Raw genomic sequence first — 12,277 nt, 5'->3', positions numbered from 1 at the left:
GTGTCCCCTGCATCGGCAGGCGGACTCTCAACCACTGCGCCACCAGGGAAGCCCAAAGCTGTTATTTTTTAAAAAGAAATCTTCAACAAATAAAATAGACAGACTTTGGTGACATATTAAATGTAAAGGATGAAGGCAAGGGTAAAGTAGAAAGAACTTGTGTCTTTCAGTTTGTATAACTGATGAGAGGATGGTGATATTTTCCCAAAGTAACTTTAGGAAATAAAAGGGGATAGACAGGGAGATACCAAGAAAAAAATGGGGAGCTGGACAAAGGATGCCTATGGGAAATACACCTATGGGTGGAGTGAATAGTGGAGACTTCTTTGTTTTGTTAAAGTAATTTGAAAAATTATTGCAGGAGGGGAATAAATGATGGAAAATGTACACTGCTTTTTAAAAATATAATCAAACGAGTCAAATTTGGTTAAGAAGGCAAATATAAGTTGCCCAGCCAAGAAATATATAGACAGAAATAACAACAACAACAGAAAAGTCATTTGGAAGGAATAGGTTTGAAATGGCACAGCTTCAGTGTAGAGAATTATTTTGGCCCGTGAAACAGTTAATATTTTGCCACATTCCACTGGGTAAATTGCATGGGCAAAACTGAAAAAGGAGTTCAAGTAAAATTTGATCTTTAAAGACTTTATGGATTAGAGGCTTGGAAGAAATATTCTCAGGCATAAACATGCAGATCTTATATACCTGGTGCCAATACTGTCAGCTTTAGAAGCTGATACGAGCACAGATACTTTGAATAAAATTGACCTCAGGTTGCATGGTTACCGCTATGGGCTGCTCCTGACCTAGCCCACCTCACTGCTGTTTGCATCTGCGCAGGGATAGAACAAAGGAGTTTGAACTCGATCTGTCTCCAGTTCTGGACTCTGAAGCTGAGTCCTCCTTCCCAGGACTCCTCCACGTTCACATGGTGTCTTTGAGCCATGAGTACTACCCCTCAATCCCTGTAGTACAAGGATGGTTTGTTAGAAGAGGTCGGAGCTGATATTTCTATTTTTATGCAGGAAACTGTATCCCTTTCCAATCAGGTGATCTCTTCCATGCCCCACAGGCCAATCCAAAGTAGTATGAAAGAACCACGTGACTTCAAACCATTGCTCTACGCTGAATACCTGTCTTAAAAGCAGTGTTAACAGTTATCAATGCTTAGGTATCCACTATATGTCAAATAGAATATGAAACTGAAGTTCAGTCACTCAACCTATGCAGGCCACATGGCTGGTAAACAGTAGAATTGGAATTAGACCCAGGGGCACCAATGCCCGTCATACTCTTCACTGCATCATGCTGTTTGTCCACTGAGAGTCCCTGTTAGTAATAGCAAACATCTTGGTTTCCCCTGCACATTTTTGCCAGAGCATTATTCCAAAACAGGCTGTCATTCTACTCAGAAACCCACAGTGCTCTACACCTCCCAGAAACACCGTATTTGTCCCACAGCCCATTAACACTGCTGCCTTTAAGCACTGTAGCATCTAAACCATTTAAACAGAATTCCATCCTGAAATGGATTTCATCCATCTTTTCAGAACTAGTTTCCTTTTCTTTCCAAACTGCCCTTCAGCAGCCCAGCCTTGCATATCTAACACCCTTGATGTTTGGTACACTGCTGGTAGAACCAAGTTCACATTTCACTTAGGGATCATTTTATGCAGAAGCATTCAAACTCAACTTTGTGATTTTGGGGACTTGAAACACAAAGAAAATAACTGGCAATACATGATTAACACTGAATAATTCAGAATTAATCAAAGTGTATTTTAAGCAGACTGTCTAAGCTAACACATTTAGAATATGAGCTATATGATTGCGCAGAAAAAAATGAGGAGTTTTTGAGTTCAAACACATTTAGAATCAGTATTTTAATTGTAGCAACACTTCACAGTCTTTTCATTTTCTTTGTCTCCCACAGATGTATTTCCTCCCAACTCCTGATATTTTAATTTTTCTCTGTGGTAGTATTTATTTTAAGCTGTACTATCATGCAGTTTCTTCTCCTTTCTCCACATCAACAGAGAGGTATGTGGCACCACAACCCTACAGAGCTAAGGGTGTGGCCAGAGGCAAAATGAGCAGACATTTCTAGGAACGGGAGGTTGTGCAGAGGAAATGCAGTTCTATAAATGTGAATAGAAGACCGAGGAAGCAACAGGGTGCTGTACCCCAGGAAAAGTCGGGACCCCATGAAGCCCGGTCTCTGAAAGGTACAGTAAGTCCCCTACATACGAACAAGATCTGTTCTGAGAGTGCGTTTGTAAGTCCAGTTTGTTCGTAAGTCCAACAAATTTAGCCTAGGTGCCCAACTAACAAAATCGGCTATATAGTACTGCACTGTAATAGGTTTATAATACTTTTCGTACAAATAATACATAAAAAGTAAACAAACACAAAAAATAAAGAAAACATTTTTAGTCTTACAGTACAGGACCTTGAAAAGTACAGTAGTACAGTACAACAGCTGGCATACAGGGGCTGGCATCGAGTGAACAGGCAAGAAGGTTTACTGACTAGAGGAGGGAGAGGAGGTGGGAGATGGTAGAGCTGAAGGATCATCAGCAACAGGAGATGGAGGGCGAGCTGCATGTCACAATGTAAGCCAGACGTGTGAGCTAACAAGTGATTGGACATGCGAACGCATGTTCGCATCTTTGAAAGTTTGCAACTTGAACGTTCGTATGTAGGCGACTTACTGTATTACATACAAAGGAGTATCATCAAGCAAGTGAGAGTAATAAAAATAGTCATATTATTATTAAAAATAATTTATAAGTCATAGCCATACTTTGCAGTGTCCCCTTTCTCACCTTACTCTTCATTCTAGAATTCTCTTATCTCCTTCAACTATATCAACACATCTTTTTCGCCCTTGTTTAGTTCTCAACTCCCCTCCGAATACCCAAGGTGCTCATCAAATGGTGTTTGCCCTTTACTTTCTTACCCTGCCTTCTCACTTTTCCTATCCTCTCCCACCATCCCCTATCCTATTTCCCCCAGTTGGCATCACTTGTCTACTACAGAGAACTGTGCTTCTGTGGAGTATGGAAATGAAGTCCTTATACCATGAAAGCTACCAAGTCTTGAGATGCCGGATATCATAATTACTTTTCCCAGTGGCCTTTCCTTCTAATGGACAAGGCTCTGTCCATATAGAATCAATAACTCAGGCGCTTCCAACAAAACTTTATTGACTGCCCACTTAGGCTGTACACACACAAAAAAGTTCAAAGCCCCTTCTCTTGTGTAATTGCCTGAAGCCATAGGTTATATATTTGGTTTGAAGCAGAGCTGGACCTCAGATGGGAAGACAGTTGTAGACAAATACATTTATAGAAGCCGAAAACTTTCCTACATTTCCTAGTTACCTAATTTAGCCAAATCTTACCTGCAAAAAAACTCAGTAATGAGGTGAATTGAGATGTAAACCACATGTTCCAGAAAGCCTTCTACCCCAGTTATGAGCCCATAATCTTCAAATCTGTTAAAATATTTAGAAATACACTTAAAATACTTAAACATATGTTAAAATAATATCATATAAGCTGGATGAGAATGACTTGGAACTTACTATGCAATTATGATCAGGCCCCAAGGCAAGTACAGTAAAACCAGCTATTAGGGAACAGATTAGTCACCAGTTAGGTGTGCAAACTTGGGCAAGTAACTTCTCTGAGTTTCAGTTTTTTAACTTCAAAGTGAAGGGTTAGATAATCTGGTCTCTGCGAACATTTTCAGCTACCAGATTTTATTATTTTAAGTTAGGTGGGTTGTTTTCAGCTCTCATTTTCATGTCACCTCTAATAAACTTTTAAGTTTTCCTACTTCCTCCTCTATATGTTTTGATCTGAAAAGACAAAGAGAATCTAATCTACATTTATTATGCCAGGGAGAAGATCCAGAGGCAGCTGGAAGATTAATATTCTTATCCCTAATTACTTTAACAAATGTTGATTTCCCCTGCTATTCTTCTGCACTACCTCTAGCTTTTTATATTTCCAATACAGTTTAATTTTAAAGCACGTGACATTTTATAAACCTTTGAAGGTTATATTTTCTGTCTGTGTGTGTCTCAAAGAATTACTTTTGTTTTCATTATGTGTTCATGTTGCTTAGTGAAAGGCATTAACAACCGCCTTAACTTCGTATGTTCATGAGGCCCCTTTCAAAGGGCCTTATCCCGGTAGTCTGCAGAATGATAGATGAGGTTACTAAACTGCTGAAAGGCTAAAACTCAATCTTAGTAAGATTTACAATACAATTACGAAACCTCAAAAGTGAGGATTCTAAAGGTACCTATTGCAGAAATCTTCTTACCCCAGCTAATTATCTCTATTAATGGATTCATACGCTGAATCAGTGAAGCTGCTCTTCGGTCACCCCTCTCTACTGCGGGAAAGTAGTCTGTGAAGTTACCTCTCGCAGTTGAGCAAACTGAAGCAACAGTATTGATATGCAAATTATTTATCTATATTTTTAAAGAATTATTAATTTTCCCTTAATGGCAGTAAGATTAGGGATCTCTTAGACTCTCCAGCCACATGGATTGACTTAGAGTAAACCACGTATATATGCTTGTTTGGGTTTGACCAGTAATTCCACTTACACAAAATTTTGCTTCATATTAGGTAATAGAATGCAACCAGGTACCAGAAAAATGGAAACAATATTTTGAGGCTATAGGACCTATAGCCATATTGAAAAATGACTGTTGATACCCCTATTTTGGGGGAGGCCCTCTTTTTTCTCCTTCAGCACTCTTTTCCATAATATAGGAAGGACAATGTCTGCCTGCGGTAGATTGCAAAAATGACCACAGATTCTTCCCTTGTCTCTGTCCTCCACCTTCGTGATGTGACTTTGTAGCCCCTTCTATCTAGCAGTGAAATCTATTGCTTCAATCTTTGGATCTGGGCTGGTCTTGTGACTTGCTTTGACCAAAGGAATGTTGTGGAAGCAACGTTGTTCCAGTGCTCAGCCTAGAACCAGAAATATTTTTCATGTTTCCACTTGCTCTTGGATTCCTGTGTGCATCATTTGAGCAAACTTGGGCACATATGCAGAATCGAGCCAAGGCTCCAGAAATGTGACCTAAAGCAGCCCAAAATATCCCAAACTAGCCTAGATCAGAAGATTCACTCAGCTGAGCTCAATCTACTTGGTCACCCACAGAAATACGAGCTCAACTAATGGTTGTTGTTCATGCTTGTAAGTTTTGAGGAGGTTCCGAAAGGAGCAAGTGATAACTAACATGATGCCCAAAGTTCCAGACTGAGATATTCCCCCATAGTTTATTTTCACCTAAAGCGTCTCAGTTTATAAACTTATAGTTCATATGTCTTGTCAACCCAAACTCTCTAAATGGATTAATTAAAACAAGCTGAGCTGAGAGAGTAAGTTCCTATAAGATGTAAATGACTCTCCCAGAAACAAGTTGTATTTAAAAATGGAACTTTCCCAAGTTAATCTTGTTAGAATTTGGGGATGACACATAGACTGTTCCTCCTTCCCCCAAAACACTTCCAGGCTAGATAGTGACAAATGGGGAATAGATATTGGCCACTCTGCCATCCTAGTTTTCATTTCCCTTAATATATGATCTCTATTAGGGAAGGTAGAATATATTGATTTTTAATATCTTATTACCTTTTTAACATATTTTGAAGCTAAAGCATTCTCTCCAATTAATGCATTTAGTTTTTAAGAAAACGAGTTGTTTTTTATTGAAAAAGAATAATTCATGCCACCCAAGAAAAGCTTACTAACCTTATTCCTTTTGCAAACATTCATCAAGCACTGATTTTAGGCTAGGTATTGTTCTAAATTTGTACACATTGACTTGGCTCACTCTTACAGCAATATTATGCAGGAGATAATATTATTTTCATGCTTTGCAGATGAGGAGACTGAGGCACAGAAGGGCTAGTTGACTTACCCAAGGTTCACAGGTCCCAGAGCCCAAGGTCCAACCCCAGTATTCTACTGTGTAGAATACACCCAGCATCATACCAAACAAATATCACAGCTGTTAACAGTGTATATTTCACTCATCTTTATATACTTTGGATTCTCTTAATATACTAAACAGTTTTAGACAAACACAATAAATGCATTGCAGTATTTGGTACATACCTTATTTTATCAAAGACATTTATAAAATATTGACCCCAGGTATCTCTTCCCTAATTTTTATATACCCTTTAATGAGTACAGTTTTGTATGACCTAGATAGTTTCTGGAGCCATTCTCAATGTAACTCAGGCTTGATCATAGCTTTAATTGATAATATAGAGTAATAGCTCTTTGCTGTGTACATCTTGGAGGACTGATGGGATGATTTTTCACAGAGTGCTTCTCAAGAACAGAAAAATATAGTGTTATATTTCAACACATCTTATTCTTTGTACTATTTTTATCACTGAGTTGAGCAGCAGGCAGATAATGAACTCACTCTTAAAATGATGAAGCTCAATCATCTATTTTAGACATGAATCGGTCATTCTGTAATGTTCAATGTTAATTTAAATGCAGAGTTTGATGCAGGAATAAACCTTCTCTGCCTTTATAAAAGCAGAAACATTTACCAGTAAAATAGACCTTTTATGCAAGAGCTGTAAGGCAATGAGATTCACCACTGTGGTAGCATTATAACATTCCTCATGAGAAAAACTGTGGTCACATTTATAGCCCATGCAACATCTGCACTTAAGTTATTAAGCATCACTAACGTTCTAGAATCTCCTGCAGAAAGCTAGGAGCCAAGCTGCTTTGCAGGCTCCCAGTGGTGACTCATCTTAGACCTAATGACAGAGACACAGAAGGCAAAAAATCTGGCTTCACTGTACCTGCTCCTGTCCTGCTGCTGGAGAGATCTGTCTGTTAGCAAAGTCTGGGGTAAAAGTGACACCCACAACAAAGACACAAAAACTGGGGGCCTTGGCAAATGCCATCCAGGTCTCCTGGTCAGCAAGAGTTTGTGGGAATTTGGAACAAGTTCTAAGATTAGAACAAGACTCTATGTGGTATCACTATTTAGAGTGGAGACATTACATAGCAGTTGCATAATGCCACCAACTGTCTAACTACCACACCAGCCCAGCCGGCAGGACTAGCTCTAGATAGCAATTATCTAGTTCTTTTATTTTCATTTTTGAATTGTATTTTATTTATTTATTTTTTTATACAACAGTTTCTTATTAGTTATATTTTATACATATGAGTGTATACATGTCAATTCCAATCTCCCAATTCAACCCCCCACCCCCACCCCACCACTTTCCCCCGCTTGGTGTCCATACGTTTGTTCTCTGCATCTGTGTCTCCATTTCTGCCCTGCAAACCGGTTCATCTGTGGCAATTATCTAGTTCTACTTTGAGAGATTTAAATTCATTTTACTGAGCCCTTTGTTAGGCTGGACCGATGCAATTGTAGTCATTTTTCATCTGATCCCTTGGGTTCTAAGGCCATGGGTTCACAAACATAGAGTCTCAAGTATTTCCCTTGACCTTGATAAGCTTCAAGCACCTCAGTGACCAGCACTAGTTAAGACTGAGGGCTCTGGACCCAGATTTCCTGAGATGAATTCTGGCTCTGCTACTTACTAGCTGTATGGGCTTGGGGATGAAAAGTAAACTCAGTGTCTCTATTTCCTCATCTGTAAAATGGGGATAATTATACCTACCTCACAGGGTTGTTTATGAGATTAGTGCATGTAAAGTACTTGGAACAGTACTGAGCATGTGGAAATCGCCCAATATTTTTTTTTATTATCATAGTAATTATTATGGGCAGAGTGAGAGTGATGATGCCTGCATTGCCATATCATTTTCAGGATTAAGTGAGATAATGTATGTCAAATGTTCAGCATGCTGCTAAACATAAACTAGGTACCCAAGAAGAATGACTGATAATGGCTATCATTTGCTATGCCTTTACTGGGTGTCAGTCATCATAAAAGTACTTTACATACATCCTCTCAACAACCCTTTGAGGTAGGTATTGGTAGCACCCCTATTTTACTGAGGAAATAATTGAGGTATAGTCAGTTAAGTAATTTGACGAAAGACAGGGAAAAACTGGATGTATTAATTAAGATAACGTGAGCTGCTATAAAAAAATAAACCCATAGCTCTTAGTGCTTAACATAGTAGGATGTTATTTCTTATGTAAAATCCTGAATGGGTGATCCTTGGTGGGAAACCCTACTCCAAGCAGTGGTCCAGAGATCCAAGTTCCTTCTGTGCTGCGTTTTCAGTCTTTTACACGTGCCCTCCAAGGTCACTATGCTTGTCTGCCTCAAGGAAGCAGAAGGGAAAAAGACATGGTGAATCACACAAGGTTAAGGGAAAGCCCAAGGCACATGGCACTTATGTTCATACTTCATTGCTAGACCTTAGCTACAGCCACACTTAACTGCAAGGAAGACCAGCATGTATAGTCTAGCTGTGTGCCAAGGAAGCATAGGGTTTGGTAATAAGCCAGCCATGTCTGCCGTGGTGACAGGGATGGGACTCAAATCCAGGGATTTGACCCCAAGCAATTGACTCTCTTTGTGTCTTTATAACTCCTCCTTTTCCAAAAAGGCACTTGGAAGCTATAAAACATCATAAAAAGGCAAGTTGTCATCCCCATCCTTAGCTCAGCTTCCATAGAGCTGAGTCCTCTGATCCCACTGTAATATAACTTAAATTAAAAATCTGTTCCTAGAGCAGGATCATCAAAAAACAGCTTTAATGATCTGATTCATAAGTACTCTATGTGGCTTCTTAAACTCCATGGTCTTAGATTAACATTTTACATTCACCAGAATTTACTCTTTGGATCTGCCATCTACTGGGCATTTCTATATTTTCAGATTATGTCTACAAAATACTAAATTCGTTGAATCAACCTTATCCAAAATTCTATTTTTGAAAGGGTTTTAACTGAAAAACAGCAAACAAAAACCAGTAGGGACTGAATTTTTGATTTTGAATTTTAGAGGCTGTATTTCCAGCCCGTGACATTTAGGTTTGCCCAGAATTAGATTGCCCTTCTATTGAAATCACTTATTGGGAATTGTTTTGGCCCCAGGCTGCATTCACTTGTTTGAGAATACAAAAATGTCTATAAATATCATGGGCAAACCATTTCAGAAATCAAATAGAACATAGTACCCAGCTGTGTCTAGTGCCAAACTTACTTAAACAAGTTACACTTAACAAGGCTCTGCAAGATTATTTGGGGTCTTGTGGATCCATTTTCAGTCATCTCATTCTTCTAGCTCTATATCACCTTGTGGTAAGAATCAGGACTAACAGGTTGATATTTTGTTCTTAGTAGTATGTCCCTTGGTTACCATCCAACATAAAAGGAGAGCTTGAAAATAGTGAAAAATTCTCCTCTTCTAGGGTGTGACATTTTGGAAAAGTTTACTCCATATATCACAATACCAGCATAACATTCTTCCAAAGAAGAGCAGGCTTAAATAATGAGTAAAAGTGAAAACCAAGAGGAGTGGTTCTTCAAGGTTAATCCTGGCCACTGTGGCTGATGGATTTTTAGAAAAAGAAATACCTATCAGGCAGCATGCAGTTCCATTCAGGAAAGAGATGGAATCACATGAGGTCAGGGAGACCATCTCCCAGTGCAGAACAGACCAGCTCTTCATCCTCACTGTGTGGCCTGGCTGCTACAAGATATTTAGCCTCCTCTGGAATGGGAGAGGAACAAACCAATATCATCTATGCTGGGCTGAGAGGTTTCCTTCCCTCAGTAGGAAATGAGAACCATAGAGAGCTGTTCTTACATAGAACATTTGCCTTTAGGAATGTTGACAAAAAAATCAATGTGAGAACCAAAGGTAATTTTCAGATATGCCCTCTTTTTCATTTTCAACTGGTGGTACTTTTATTAAATATTCAAAAGTGGAGTTGGTGGAGATCTTTTGGAAGAAGGGGATAAATCACACTGTCATCTACCCTGGAGATTCTGACGTGCCCGCCCAAATTGTGCTCTTCTTGCCTGTCCTTATCACCATCATTCCCATACCCTTCAATGAGGTCAATGTTACTCTCCCTCAGGAAAGCAGAAAACAATAAGAGTCACTTTCGGTAGCTCTCATTCTCATTTTGCTAATTCAGAATTTTTCATTGTTTCCCACGTGAATAATAAACTTCTTCAATAGCTTATGTTAGGAGGCAACATACAGTATTGTGCCTTCTTGGCCAGGACTCACCCTTAGCAAAATCAGGTAGAATGAAAAAAATGTGTTAATTTTCCTTCATTCATCTTTCCCAGTTCCCTGCCAGGTTTGCCAGACAAACAACCTGTCTATTTTCAGTTCTGGCTATAGGATATGTGACCTAAATGCCATAGAAGTCCAGGGAAGGGTGGCATTAATTGAGGCACAAGTGTTTGTGAAAAACATCAGGCAGGAGGGCTTGAGGCTAATATATTTGAGTGGGTGCAGTGGAGTGGGTGGACATCTCCAATTTACTCCTCAAATGCATCTCAGATCCATTCACTCTTCACGGCCATCAACCATAATTTTGAATGGATAGCCAACTGATTGCCTTTCAGATGAAAGTGGTGAAAAGCTTTATAACGACACCTGAAACAAATATTGAGTCATTAAAAACACAGTGAAACAATCTCATTTATGTTCCATAAAGTGTCATTCTTATTATTATGAAAAAGAAAGCAATTTTTGCCATTATGCAAACAATGTCTGGTAAAGAAAACTGAACCAAGCTCTGATTCTCTCTTACCTCGGTGTTTTATAGCAGGGGTCCCCAAACCCCAGGCTGAGGACAGGTACCAGTCTGAGGCCAGTTAGGAACCGGGGCGCACAGCAGGAGGTGAGCTGTGGACGAGCAAGCGAAGCTTCATCTACCTCTCCCCATCGCTCCACGTCAGTTGTGTTACCACCTGAACCATTCCCCTACCCCTACCCGACCCCTACCCCCATCTGTGGAAAAATTGTCTTCCATGAAACTGGTCCATGGTGCCAAAAAGTTTGGGGACCACTGTTTTATAGAACTAAGGAGATTCAAATAACAGCTCCAAATACAAAGGCCTGATACTTTAGTATTTTAAATTAAGATTTAATGATCATTTCCTGATTGTACAACTAAGTCATATGAGAAATAAGAATATATCAAAAAGTATTCTTAATACAATGGAGAAAAGACAGCTGGGATAAGTGGTGCTGGGAAAACTGGACAGCTACATGTAAAAGAATGAAATTAGAACACTCCTTAACACCATACAGAAAAATAAACTCAAAATAGATTAAAGACCTAAATGTAAGTCTAGACACTATAAAACTCTTAGAGGAAAACGTAGCAGCACACTCTATGACATAAATCACAGCAAGATCCTTTTTGACCCAGCTCCTAGAGAAATGGTAATAAAAACAAATAGGACCTAATGAAACATCAAAGCTTTTGCACAGCAAAGGAAACCATAAACAAGACCAAAAGACAACCCTCAGAATGGGAGAAAATATTTGCAAATGAAGCAACTGACAAAGGATTAATCTCCAAAATATACAGGCAGCTCATGCAGCTCAATATCAAAAAAATAAACAACCCAATCCAAAAATGGGCAGAAGGCCTAAATAGACATTTCTCCAAAGAAGATACACAGATTGCCAACAAACACATGAAAGGATGCTCAACATCACTAATCATTAGAGAAATGCAAATCAAAACCACAATGAGGTATCACCTCACGCAGGTCAGAATGGCCATCATCAAAATATTTACAAACAGTAAATGCTGGAGAGGGTGTGGAGAAAAGGGAACCTTCTTGCACTGTTGGTGGGAATGTATACTGATACAGCCACTATGGAGAACAGTATGGATGTTCCTTAAAAAACTAAAAATAGAACTATCATATGACCCAGCAATCCTACTACTGGGCATATACCCTGAGAAGACCATAATTCAAAAAGTCATGTACCACAATGTTCAATGCAGCTCTATTTACAATAGCCAGGACATGGAAGCAACCTAAGTGTCTATCGACCAATGAATGGATAAAGAAGATGTGGCACATATATACAATGGATTATTACTCAGCCACAAAAATAAATGAAGTTGAGTTATATGTAGTGAGGTGGATGGACCTAGAGTCTGTCATACAGAGTGAAGTAAGTCAGAAAGAGAAAAGCAAATGCTATATGCTAACATATATATATGGAACCTAAATATATATATATATATATATATATATATATATATATATATATATATATATATATATATATATATATAT

Source organism: Lipotes vexillifer, unplaced genomic scaffold, assembly GCF_000442215.2.
Source record: "Lipotes vexillifer unplaced genomic scaffold, Lipotes_vexillifer_v1.1 scaffold517, whole genome shotgun sequence".
Taxonomy (NCBI): domain Eukaryota; kingdom Metazoa; phylum Chordata; class Mammalia; order Artiodactyla; family Lipotidae; genus Lipotes; species Lipotes vexillifer.
Note: the sequence above shows the minus strand (reverse complement) of the source record.